This window comes from Callospermophilus lateralis, chromosome 10, assembly GCF_048772815.1.
Source record: "Callospermophilus lateralis isolate mCalLat2 chromosome 10, mCalLat2.hap1, whole genome shotgun sequence".
Taxonomy (NCBI): Eukaryota; Metazoa; Chordata; class Mammalia; order Rodentia; family Sciuridae; genus Callospermophilus; species Callospermophilus lateralis.
The window spans coordinates 22,224,102-22,238,653 of record NC_135314.1 but is presented as its reverse complement, the minus strand read 5'-3'; the positions used below and the strand labels follow the sequence as shown (position 1 = coordinate 22,238,653).

At 32.5% G+C, this 14,552-nt stretch overlaps 1 pseudogene; it reads right to left on the bottom strand.

Moving 5' to 3' along the window:
- LOC143407765 (CCR4-NOT transcription complex subunit 7-like) overlaps nucleotides 1–11,750 on the bottom strand; it is a 31,751-nt pseudogene extending 20,001 nt beyond the window's left edge.
- Nucleotides 11,751–14,552: the final 2,802 nt, after the last annotated feature.

Here is a 14,552-nt window from a genome sequence, read left to right as displayed (position 1 = left end):
TGTGATTAGAGTTACATCAAATTTTACCTAACTATAAAATACATGAGATATGAAAAGTCAGTCCAATATGGAGGATTCAAAAATTATATCATGAGTTTGTGTTCTAAAGCAAATTAGATGAAATTAGCACTGAATTCTCTGGGGGAAATGAAGATGAATAATTTCTTTAACCTTATTTAAAAAGTAACAATATGTAATTTATACAAATTCCAAGATGGAATAATATACATCATACCATATCTATTCTTTGCAAACCCTTAGTCAAGAGTCAGCTGCAATATGAGTAGAAAAATGAAAGTCAGTGTTTACAAACATGCATAGCATATTGCAATGGCACTTTTCTTTTCTTTGTATATTACAAAAGTATTTATTGCTTTAAAAAATGTCCTCAACATAGAGACTTTGAGAAACACTGTGATAGAACTCAAAGGATGGTCATGGCAGAAATAAATATCATGAAAAAGGCTTAGGAAAAGTGGTTGAAATACTAGTACTCATAAAATATATTTATTTCTGCTTTTACTACATGCAATCATTGTGCTAAAAAATTTATGTACATTTATACATTTGTTTTATTCTCAAAACAGTAAGATAGAATGTATTAAAATTCTAAGATGCAGAGACTGAGTCTTCAAAATATTAAGTATCTCATCTGAGGTCTCAAAGGTAATACATACACGGAGAGAAATTAAATACAGATCTAATCCAAAATCTGAGAGTTTATCACTCTTCTACATTGTATCTTTCTCAGTAGCAACCACAAGCATTATAATAATATCTAGGTTTATATTTGCACAATTTTGTCTTAAATCAGAATATTTCCATTGTAACATGAAGATTGAGGGAGTAAAGGCTATCATTGGTATCATTGTTTTTCACTTCCAACTATATGTGAGACAATGCCCAGATGTTTTCACAAATATTATTTAACTTACACAGTAGCTGACTGCAAATTCAACTTAAAATTTTTGATGGTACAAATTAAATATTCCTGTAAGTCATTGTTTGTCCAGGAAATACTCAATTAACAATTCACCTCTCCGAATTTGATATAGAGGTCCTTCTATGAAATAAAATAAAATTAGAGAGCATAGTATTAGAATTAGATTGATATTAAAGTACAGTCATTAGCAGGGCACGGTGTTGCATGCCTGTACTCCCAATGGCTTGGGAGGCTAAGACAGGAGAATTGTGAGTTCAAAGCCAGCCTCAGCAACTGCGAGGTGCTAAGCAACTCAATGAGACACTGTCTCTAAATGAAATACAAAATAGGGCTGGGGATGTGGCTCAGTGGTGGAGCACCCCTGAATTAAGTCCCCGTGTGTGTGCGTGTATATATATATATATATAACCCTAACCCTAACCCTAACCCTATAGAAATATTCTGATTTAAGACAAAATTGTGCAAAATTTTGTAGTCGGTATAGTACACTTAGAAACATAAACCTAGATATTATTATAATGCTTGTGGTTGCTACTGGGAAAGATACAATACATATATATATATATTCACACCCACACATACACACACACTCACACACACAGTCATTAGCAGTAAACATATTTAAAAGGGAAATAATTTCCATTATTATTGTGTTTTGAAATAGAAGCTAGTATTTTTCTTCTCAAGGATATAATTTTAGAACTTGGGAGTTTTCAGAAGGCATAAGAATCTTGTGCAAATTTATGTAACATGGATGTATATAGTGATATCCTTATAGACATATTTTTCTTGAAATGAAAATTAATGGAAAAATAGAGTCTATGGTATCTCACATGAACATTTTAAAATTCTTTATTGAAGTGCTTAGTTTACTATCTCACATGAACATTTTAAAATTCTTTATTGAAGTGCTTAGTTTACTCTTTTCCCATGATGATTCTGATCAAAATACAAAGGAAAATTTGTTATAGGAATATAATTATGGTTCAGTATTAGAAAATCTATTATTGCAGGTTAATATACACCAATAAAGTTTTAGGATTTAGGAAAATAGCTTTCTATATATCTACAAGAAATTATTTCAGAAAAGTTAACACACATTAAGAATTAAATGTTTTTTTAATAATACAAAAAAGTCTGAGGCTTCAACTCTGAAGCAGCAACTTACCTGTTTGGAAAAAAAAAAAAGATATAGTTCACAAAATTCCAGAAAAAGCCATGTATGCTCAATTCTCAAGAATATTTAACATTGTTACTGGCCAACTTAGTTAATTAAGAGGCAAACTGAGGCAGTGGGAAAATATATAGTCTCTCTTTGAAAGACTTTATAATAGACATGGAAGCAGAAAAATATATAAGAAATTCTAACATAAACAATTAAGCAAGTTAGCTATTTGTAAATATTTTTAAAAATTTGTATTTTCTTCACATTTTGAAATCTAGCAAGCATAAATTTCATTAAAATAAATGCAAAGAAAGTTCTTACTTGGATGCAGAATAAATTTATACATCAGAAGGCATGGGAACAATTAAAAACCATCTGACATTGTACTAAGGGGAAGGATCGAGGGCTTTTCCTAACAAGAACAAGGGAAGGGAGTTTGCGGAGCTCAATATTGTTTGAAGATAAGAAAAAATGAGCAAATCCAGTGGTTGGAAACTGACTTAAATTAGTGTGATACCAAATATTGCAGGTGTTGAAATATTCAGGCCAGTGATAAACTGGTCACTCTGTAATCTCACAAGGTCCAAAGGGTATTTTAGAATTCCAGAAAGTAGTTTCATTTGGTGGTTTCAGTTCTCAACATAGCAACTTGTTCCTAACAGAAATCTCTGAAGCATGCAAAGGAGTTTTTGCACCCTGTTATAGCACTCTGTAGACTTTTGAATATTTCCTTTATCAGATTCTGTCTGTCTCTCTAGTTTCTATTATTATCTATCTTTTCCTGTCCTTTAGATGATGGAATGAGATATTTTTGGTTCTTGTTCAGAACTGTGCAGCATCATGAAGATATCAGTTTTATGTACTTGATTTAGAAATTTAACATTATCACAATATAAATAACAGAAAAAAATTGTGTGTGTGTGTGTGTGTGTGTGTGTGTGTGTGTGTTTGTAGAAAAACAAATGTGTAGGAAAATTATAATGGGATTTTTTTCATTAAAATGTGATAATTATGTGGATAAACATGCCAAAGAAATGGTATAAGATATGAGATATAAAGAAACCTATATAAATTAATCAAGTTAATGATGGAAGAAATATCTTAAATCATTGGGGAAAGTTGACTTTTGGATAAATAAATATCAACTTGCAAAATGGTAAAATAGGCTCCTTGTAGTATATATAGGAGAAAAGCAAAAAAAAAAAATGGATTTGATATCTAAATGTCAAGCATGGAAGCAAGGAGGAACTCTTCAAAAATTATCATCATTACTACAACAGGCTGATGGATATCATGAACATCCAAGTGTTATTCCCTTGGAAGAAATACTGGAAGTATATAATATGAAGCTGGAGGATGAATAAGCTAAGTTTATCCACACAGTATAGAAAAGAAATGAAATTTTAAAAATAAAAGATGAACATTTCAAAATGTAAATTATATCAATAAATCCAAAGAACTGTTACAGATTAGGAGACTCAAGACATATATTGTATCTAAAAGCAGCATGTAATGCCAGATTTTATTTTCTCCTGAAGTGAGTACAAGCTATAACTTACATTATTTGATCCATTGGCAAAAATGGACATGGGAGGTAGATTATTAATAAGGCATTATATTAAATTTGCTTAAGTTTACAATAAAACTGTAGTTCATTAAAGGACTATTCTTATCTTTAAGTAATATAACCATAAATATATACAGTGAAGATCCATAATATATGTATCTTACTCCCAAAAAGTCCAGGAAAATTGTATATCTGTATCTGTAAGCCTACACAAACATATAAACACATACATATACCATGTGCATGCTTATGTACAAAGATTGAGAGAGAGGTCACAAATTAGGTCAAATGTTAACAGGCAAATCTGCAGGGTAAAGGGTAAATTTGTACCACTCTTGAACTCTTTTGTAAGTTTGAAATTATTTATAAAGCAAGAAAAAAATAATTTTTCAACCTGAAGATATTTTGATAGTAATGATTCTAATTTTTTTGGAGTACAAAAAGCAGAGAATGAGATAAGATAATTAGATAATAAATGTATATGCAAATGTATATGTAATAAATGCATATGCAAATCAGTGGCAAATTTAAGGCTGAGAAAGGAAATAAGCTCAATGAGGGTGTGATTTTGTGCATGGGGATAGTTCCCAGCTTGATCAAGTAGGAAACCTGGGAATGCAGTCTTACTTCAGTATTGTCTGTCTAGTGCCAGGGAGGCTAGACTTTTCTCTACCTGAATTAATTTTGGCACTTCCAACTCTCCTGGAGGGCAGACAAAGGGGTTCCATTTATGTAGAGTGCAGGGCAAAGAAGAGTATGGGTGGCTGGCACAGGAAAACAGTGGGGAGTGAATATACAAAAGCTCACAGAAAGGTAGGGAAGATTTAGGAGGTCAAGTGAAAACTTACTTCATGTTTTGAAATGGAGACTTCCCTTAAACAGACTTGAAAACTAATGTGTAAATTTGGAAGAAAAAGATGCTTTAGAGTTACTTAAATATAGAGAATAGCAGTTGTCCCATTCCAGATGTAATTTTTCAAACTTATCCATAGTGTTCCAAATGTCTTATGGAAAATAGATGGATTTTTAAACTTAAAATAAACCCTTCAGATATATGAAAATCAAACCTTTGCTTTGCATAATTACAGGTACCACCTTTTCTCTCTGATAATTCAATCCTAGCTGTTCAATGTCTCAGGAGAGAATCATGTCACCCCCTAGAGTTTTTTCATTTTATTTTATTTGCTGTTAAGAATATAAATAGAGGATCCCCCAGTGATTTCAATATTTTCTCCATAATTTTTTTCTTCAGGTTCACTCTTAAAATTTCAGCAATAAAATCTCCTTGTATGTATATTATAGTATTCCAAATATTACAGAAAGTTTAAGTTCCCAACACCTTACCTGAGAAACATAAGAAATGTACCTTCTCCCCACAGTGACATAGACAAAAACGCCTCCACATGTTTTCAACATGTACTTCCAAACACTCCTTAGGCTTAAGTGGCTATGATGTTGTCATCAAGACAGTGGAGTTATTCAGGAAGGTAAAATTCAATATAGAACTTCTAAAGTATTATTTTCCAATTATGAAAAAGTCATTTTTTCCTGAGTGTTATAAAACTTGAAAAATAATATCTATTTTACAGATTTGATTTCTACTGGAAAAGAAGAACTACATTTATTTTGTTTAATATATCATGGATATATTATAAATAATTTTACATATGCTCAGGTAAAATTTGAATATTAAAGATAATGATTTTTAGAATTAATTAATTTTATAGATTTTTAATAGTACAAATATTTTCTTTTGATACAATAAGTATGTATCTGAATAATGTTTTCATTAGTTCATATATTTCCTAATGTGAGGAATATTTTCTCAGACAATGGGACCAGAAAGTGTTGATAATCATAAAATTCTGATTTTATCCTATAAAGAGTATACAAAAAGCTGGTACAATTCATAACACAAATACAGTTTCTTAAAAAGGTATAACTTATCATGATACTCTGAAAAAATAATTTTTATTATAGGTAATCTATCAAGAAACATTTTATATATTCAAAATAAGACATTTTAATTGATTTTTAATATACTGTCTTATGATCACCTAGAATTTTAAATACTATATTATACAATATTATGTACATTTATTTCAAGTGCATTTACAGATATACAATCTTAAAAATAAGCAACATTTTTTTTTCTTATTTTGACCTATGATTAAACATAAGGGTTAAAAGAGTGAACAACTGTGTGGGTGTGTTTGTGTGTGTGTGTGTGTGTGTGTTTGTGTGTGTGTGTGTGTGTTTGTGTGTGTGTGTGTGTGTGTGGGTGTGTGTGTGACATTGGCAGAGAGTGAGAGAGAAGGAGAATCAGGTGAAGCATAGTTTCAACAGGTCTGAATTAATTATAACCCCTGAGGCAGTTTCAAGCTAGGTAACATTATTGAGCCAATTGAGGTGACTCATAGTCTTTGACAACTGTAATAAAGCACAACAAAAATAAGCTCTATAGAGAATTAGTTATGTCCAGGAAAATATTTTCCACTGTGTTTTGATAGAAAAAAAAATTGTACCATAGAGGATTTGGAGATTGTGATTAAAATGTAATATATGTTAAGCATGTGTATGGGTAGTTTGAAGGAGGAATTTAGTGGACTGTCTGGAAAGCAAGCATATATGCTCCAGAATGCTTGTAAACCAAATGGAAAGTGTAAGTAAAAAGGGATAACATCCTTTACAAACACATAATGATCATTTTAATTAACTGATCATAAATCAAGCAATTATTCGAAAGAATATCTATTTGTTTCAGTTACAATTGGGTGACTTTCAGACTTACCTTTTGGTCTCCAGGGATGTTTTACAAGTATAGAATAGTCTCAAAGTTCATAATCAACCAACATAATAAAAAAAATTAGCAAAAGAAACTGAGAGCCCATGCAGAGGAAAAAATCTGATAATAAGTTTGAGACAATGTAAGTAAAAGTCTATTAATAGAATGACAAGTTGGAGGTAATATACTCTCAAATGTGCACTTTTATAAAGGTAATTGATTCTAGTAGGCTATCCTGTGCCTTCAAATAATTATGTGTTTATGTAGATGAGGATTTTTATTTCAAAGAAGTTATCTCTCAGAGATGTTAAATTTTCAAAAGTAATACATAGTTTTACTGTGTGGTTTTATACTCTTACAAAGTGTGGTAATTGGAACAATAGTTATCACATTTTATTTCCTGAAGTGTTTTATGTATTCTGTATGTAGTTTTGCATGAAGTATTAAAATATATATTGATTTTCTATACGTATGACAACTTTATTTTTGATAACACTAAAGTTTGATTTATTAAGTAAAATTTTATAATAAAATTACTCCAATACTCAGAGACTTTTAACATGTATAATCAATACAGGACATTTAATCTTTATTTTCTTACATATGCATGGAAGTTCATTATCTCAAATAATGCATAGCTCTGATATTTAGGAAAATCACTTTGTTTTGCCAATGCAAAATATAAAACCAGTTTTATTAGTAACAAATACAAAGCAATTTTTGTTGGGATGAGTGAAATAATCTACTGCTACAAAAAGACTAAATTGTTATATAATTCTTGAGGAAATCTTTTTGATAATGTATCTCAATATGATTTGAAATTATTTTATTTGTAGAGCCACCATTTTAAATTATAGAAATCTTGCTGAGAGGAAGTGAGGCTGTATGTGTGCAAGGTCCTTCAGAGAAATATATTCACTTATAGTGGTATAATAATTGTGAAAAAATATAATCTAGATATAAAATATATCTGGTTGTCTAAATAATCATTTGAAAAATATAAATATGAACATCAGACAATAACTGAAATTACATTTGTGATGATATTTAAGCACTTGTGACATTTTTTTAGCTAGTACAAAATTATAAAAATATTTACATATGCATACAATATAATGCTTATGATTCAGTATGAAAATGATCTAGACTCTGGACAGAAATTTCAAGAAATTTATTAATTTCTAGAATCAACAGTGATTTACCTGCATAACAATTCCACCATATTCTTTCCAATACAATCTGTTGAGGGCCACAGCCGAGTTGGGATGACGCATGGCACTTTTGCCAGAAGTACTGGTTGAGAGGTGACGCCAGCTAGCCATTAAGATGATGACTTTTGAGTTCTCGCGGAGTTCCCATTGAGTTCCAGTTGAGCTCTCGTGGGGACTCCTGAAGAGTTTGCTTTGGTTGGTGAAGTTCCAGTTGGTGTGTGGTGTGTTCCTGGAGGAGCCGCGTGGGTGGCGTTCAGGAGAGTTCCCGGGGAATGTGCTGGTGGAGTTTGGAAATAAAGTTTGTTCCTGCTTGAGTGGCTCGTGATTTGTGCCCAGCCAGACTGTGGCAATGATCAACAAAATACTTACTACTTTAGTACTTACTACTGTGAGGGTTATAAAATATGCCATCATTAAAGTATCTGTATCTAACAATGACAAAATTTGGAAATAATTAATCCACCTTCTTTTTTCCCCCAAAGCCTTTCCCTTGACTTTCAAATGTGACTTTCCTGCTGAGCCTTTTTTTTCCCACCAATATTGGAAACTGATCCAGGAGGGCTCTACCACTGAGCTATATCCCCATCACTTTTGATTTTATTTTGAGACAGAGTCTCACTAAATTGTTGAGGCTGGCCTTGAATTTGCTATCCTCCTGCCTCAGCCTCCAAAGTGGCTGATATCACAATGCCAAGCCTCTTCCTGAGTCTTGAGGAAATCTTTTATTTGTCAAGAAAGGTCCCTGGTATCTGTGTGTTCCAATGTTCTCTTATTATGAATCTTATTATAGCAGTCATAATGGATTATGGTCTTACACTGCAGATGTCTTTACATGGATCAATACCCATTCTAAAAGCCTTGAAGTTCCAAATATCATCATATTTGGACTTACTGAATGTGAGGGCTTCAACACACAAATTTGAAGGGACAGAGTCTAGCACATAAAACCACTCATACTTTCTCTTCTGAAAATCAGGTTTACTCTTGTTTACATGGCTTATTTCTTTATTCTTTGTCTTCTTAATAAATGTTTATAATATACTGAAAAATATTTTACAGAATTTTGGCATAAAAGATTTGCTTTTTTTTGTCTTTTAGTCATATAGCAGTGCTTTTTTTCAAGGAATTTTATATTATAGATGATATAAACAATAGTGAGTAAACATTTCATTTCTAGAATAGGACTGCCTTGCTTCGTACAGAGTCAACTCATTATCTTAAGATATTTGAACATGTCCTTTTTGTTCCTTAGTTTGTTCTTCTCTGCAAAGATAAAATTGGACAATTCTTATAGGATTTTATCAGAATTAGTTTTAAATATACAGGCAAACCACTTAGAACAATTGCAACCCACATTAAACATCCAAATAATATTATTGATTATTAGTATTTCAAGGAGTTCTATTAAATTAAAGGTTGAAGTGGAAATGATATTTTTTTGGTGGAGCTTTAGTCATAATTCTAAGCAAATGCTCCTGATATCAAGAAATTATTTCACCAATATTTATGTGAAACATACTCTTACTTCAGCATTTCCACAATCACCAAAGGTAAGAAATAGAGTTTTATTGGATATTTGTTACCTACATTAAATCTTTATATTATGTATGCATAATAAGATCATAAATACCCAATTCAGTGCTATGTTAAAATTAAATGATAAAATATTATTAAGATCATCTGTGTTTTAAAAGTAACAATTGTCACTTATTATTTCCCATGTGACTTTCTGGTAATCTTCTACCTATTTCTCTTGGGGTCTTTGACTTCTTCAGAGTAATACTCTAAGGGTTTTCCACCAGATTGGGCTTTTCTTCAAGAATCTGTCTTAGGGTAGGTTTTCTAGTCCTGTAGACAATGAATACCAAAGCCACAGCTTTTCTTCTCATTCCTATTAAAATCATGTACACAAGCACACATGCACACACACACACACACACACACACACAGAACACACACTTAAGCATCCTGTTAAGATCTTCTTAAAATGAGGGCTCTTGGCTGATACTTTTAATCACAAATTGACTTAATATATAGGATGGTCACTTTACATAATTTCCAAATTAGTACATGAGCATCATGAAAAGAGGGATATTACCATTCAAATATGAAATATTAAGACAATAGAAAAAACTTTGAAAAACACCTCATATGTTTAAGAGAGAAGTAAATGGGGGATATACATTGGGCTCTCAAGTCAAAACTGACATTAAACATATAGCTCTGTGAATTTAGAGAGTTGACCTCCCCTTGCAAGACCAGAAAAACGTTAATTCTCTCTCCAGAGAACACTGGCACTTAGATGTTAAAGAAGGAACAGAAAGAGGAAGGGAGGGAGGAAAGGAGGGGGAAAACTGTGGAAAGGCAGAAAGAGAAAGGAAGAAAGAAGGGAATTCGTTTTTTTAATTTTTAATTTTTCAGCATTTGTGTGAATTCAAATAATTCTCTAGAATGTGAAGTTGAAATTCATTCACAATTTTATTGACAGGTATGTTTTATAGACATGTTTTTTCTGCCCAAGAATTTGTAAGCACCAAAATATGTGCCGAACAGCTACCATTTGGATATGTGCAGGAACTGGCAGCAAACACTTCTACAAAATCCATTCCTTCTTTTACTGGGACATGTTCAACCTCATAATAACATACAGCTACAATATTCAACCCTGTGATCTTCTTTCTCATTGTAGCAGAACATCTCTTTTCACTCTTAACTATATCAGGAAACCCATCTAATGGGAAAAAAATAACATAAGTTAATTTTGTCTTAATCCATATTAACAGCCTCAAAAAAAAAAAACCTACAACAAAATAGACTAATAAGAAAGAACTCTGTGTGTGTGTGTGTGTGTGTGTGTACGCGCGCACACGTGTGCGTGTGTGTGCACTCCTGGAAATTGAACCCAGGGCCTAGTGCTTTGCAAGTGTTTACCACTGAGCTACTTTCTCAGGTCTAGAAAAAAAGTATTTAAGTATAAAATTTGTACCCTTTAATTTGGGTGGAATGTGACAACTGAAACCCCAATAGTTTGATTTCCATTAAGAGTTCAGAATAAAATTCATGATTTGGTCAAAATGAAAGGTATATTTTATTTCTCAGCAGAATGACAACTGTGAACAATGGTGAACTGATTAGTAAGACTGTCCTGCAAGAATACAATAGTAGGTACTATATAATCCAATTGAAAGAAAAAAATTATAAACAGGTAATATATGATGTCATATTCTATAGGAATGGAAAGACGATACAGACTGAGAATAGCTAATTGAAGCTGGCCAATCAGAAATTTACAGTAGAGCAAAGAAAAATGATAAATTTTATAGATTGTGAATAAATGAATATTTGATATGGAAATATAATATTTCACTAAACTATATTAATGAAATACTTGATAATATTTTTATTTCTAATAATAAATAGGAATGATTTCACTTACATTTATGAAGATAAATGCCGAAGTTATTACTTGGCTGTTCTATGTATTCTTTCCTCCCTCTACATGAGCCTGCTGACCTCCAGGAGGGTACCCAAGACGCTGACCTCAATGAATCACAGGTACGAGATTTGTGATTTCTGGGCTATAGGTGGCTTTTGTCAACAGGGTGTACTAATGCAATATAAAGCTTTATAGACTTACATGTATCCCTCCTAAATTTTATATATTCAAGATCTAACCCCTTGTTCCTCAGAAGCCAACTATTTTAAGCACAGAGCTTTTTAAAGAGGCAACTTAAAATGAAACCATTATAGTGAGCTCTATAATCCAGGATGACTGGATATCTATATAAGAAGAAGAGATTAATCATGCAGACAGAGAGACTTCAGTGATGTGCCTGCAGATCAAAAAGGCCATGTGCAGACATCTGAAAGCCAAGGAGACCTGCCTCTGCGAAGACCAACTCTGCCAACATCTTGATCTCAGAATTGCTAGTTTCCAGAATTGTGAGAAAATAGTAAATTTCTGTTGTTTAAGCTATGTAGTCTATGGTCTTTTCTTATAGAGACCCTAGCAAACTAACACAGAGGGCAAACTTCTTTTTTTTCTACTTCTTACCTGACACTCTATCTATGCAGTTCATGGTTGGCAATGACTTAATTCCAAAATCACAGCCTCTTTTTGGCCACCCATTTTCACACACAAAGTTCCTGTCGGGCCCTTTTCCCTTCAGGTTTGTCAAAACCTTCAGTGCCCACTTTGTTTTGTTGATTCCTTTTAACTCTCCAAACCATTATTGTGTCTACCTTAAACTCTCTTTGATTGTCCCTTTGAAAAGTACAGTCTGTTTTTGTGCATAATCTTTTGAGATACAAGGGCAATATAGATGCACACTAATGAGAGAAATCAGTTATTTTCATGGTGCAGTGATACATTGACATGTTGACTTGAATTTGCCATATATTACATAGTATATTCTATAAAGTAGTCATACATGATTTGGTATATTCTAATACTGGATATTATGTATTTTCTGTTATATAGTATATATTTTATTTTTATATTAACAAGTCATTTACTTGATTGTGGTAAATAGTCAGAGAATGAGAATTCTTAACAAACTACTGTTTTCTTTTTACAGCAGAACCATGCTCTCACATACTGATGGGGATACCAGTCCATAGATTTTTATATTCTATAAATTTCTAAGCTTTTATTTATAAGTTATGACTTCTTGAAACTATCAGAAATAATGCAACAGACTACATGGGTTAAATCTCCTTATAGCATTATCTCCTCAATTATTTCAAGAAAAGATAATATTTTGATTATTCTTAATTTTTACTCTTAGTAGTGTTAGCATGAAAGACTGGGCCAGGAGTAAACTTCACAAATCAACACAGCTTTTTATTCAGGAACCGAGTGACACCTCTGATAGACTCACTTTCCTAGTGGAAAATGAACCACTGGACAAAGGAGGAGTATGGACTTATGTATGTTACACTGAGAGGTGACTTAATTAATGAGCATGCCAGTTTGGGCACTCAGGAATTTAGGGTCTGCTTTACTAATTAGTGTGTCAGTTTGGGAACTCAGGAATTTGGGGTCTATTTTACTAGGTGAGATGGTATGGGGTCTGAAGTCAGGGGTCAGTATCTTGGATTTATCTCTTTGGGCCAGATAGAGAGCCTGGGGTCAAAGTTCAGTATCTGAGAAAGGGTTTTTTAGGGAAGTATCAATGCTTTGTCCTCTTACTAGAGACTGTCATTTCAGACTTGATGGATGTCTCCTCCCTGGGGCCTGTCTTGTCACAGGGAAAGAATGTATTGGGAAAGGATCAATTTATTGACTTCTTCCTCATCCCCTCTCCCCATGCCACATTATTATGGGGTTTATCATTTTCCATATCTAATAAGTAGAATAAAAATTTTATCCTCTGACTTTCTTCTCTAAACAGAAATGAGAAAATTATTGGGTTGTTAAAATTTCGTATTAAATGCAATTACAGAAACATATGAACCAAGTCTTATCTTCAGCATGAATCTTTATTTACACCTCTATAAGAGTCTCTGTCACCTAATATCCTACCTGACCCTTTTGAGTACTTAGAGGAGGTAGATGGAAGACACTCTGTGCGTCCCCTAGAGCTAATGTGATTACTTCACCCCACTTTTATTTATTTAATATATATGTGTAATATATGTTTATATATTTATTATAAATATATAATATATTTATTTTATACACATATATTTAATATATATATGTGTGTGTGTATATATATATATATATATATATATATATATAGTTTTTATCAACCTTTATTTTATTTGTTTACATGTGGTGTTGAGGATCAAACTCATTGCCTCACACATGCTAGGCAAACGTTCTACCACTGAGCTACAACCTCAGCCCCTTCAATGGCATTTTTATAGGACAAATACCATGTGCCAAAAAATTTGCTAAATTCTGGAAATAATGTGGGAAGAACACACTCACTAGCATACATACACACACAAGACTTGGGCCTATGGAGAAGTTTATAAACAAATTATCACATTAATCATTTAAAATGATGCATTCAAGTGTATATACATATACAAACACACACACACACACACACACACACACACACACACACTTGTGTGGGGGGAGCAAATACACTTTGCTTAAAAAATGATTGTTACTAGAGGCTCAATGTCATTCCCTTAAATGGGAAATAGCTGGGTTGGGTGATGAATAGAAATCTTGTCAGGTAGCCAGTAGAAATTCAGAAGTTTATCCATAGGCACACATTTTCAAATATCATGCAAAGATAAACAGGTAGGGTTCTCATCATTATGAAAGGGAAGATCCTACCAAGTCCTCATGCTCACCAAATACTGAAGAACTATTTACTGGTAAAGATATTTAAGATAGCAACCAGAACAATAATGGCAGAAGGTGAGAATATAGATTGGATCTGACCTCTCAGTAGCGAATTAAGGGATCTAGACTGAAGAGGCAGAGAACTTAGCATTTGCTTTTCTACTGTAGCATTTCATTTTAGAGTTAATAGCTATCATTGAAATTTTAAGTCCTAAGTCAGGATGATACAAGGGAAAATGCAATTATTGAGTTGCCTGGGATAGGAAAATATAAGTGGGTTAAGCACTTACTGAAGCAAACTTCACATGGATTGGGAACTGGGAATGGCCTGAACTAGCAGATAAACAAGATGATTCTCAGAAGGGCAATGATGAAGACAGAGGCTGGGCAAATGACACTGAGGACAATAGGGTATAAAATGTTGTGGAACAAAAATCATCTTCTGAAAGTCAACCTCAGTCTTCAGTTACAAATAAGGAACATTTTCTTATTTGAAAGATTAATAAAATTTATATCATAGGCCTTTAGCCTCCTACGAATGATTAATATTTTAGCAACATTTTTCATAAAGTGTGCA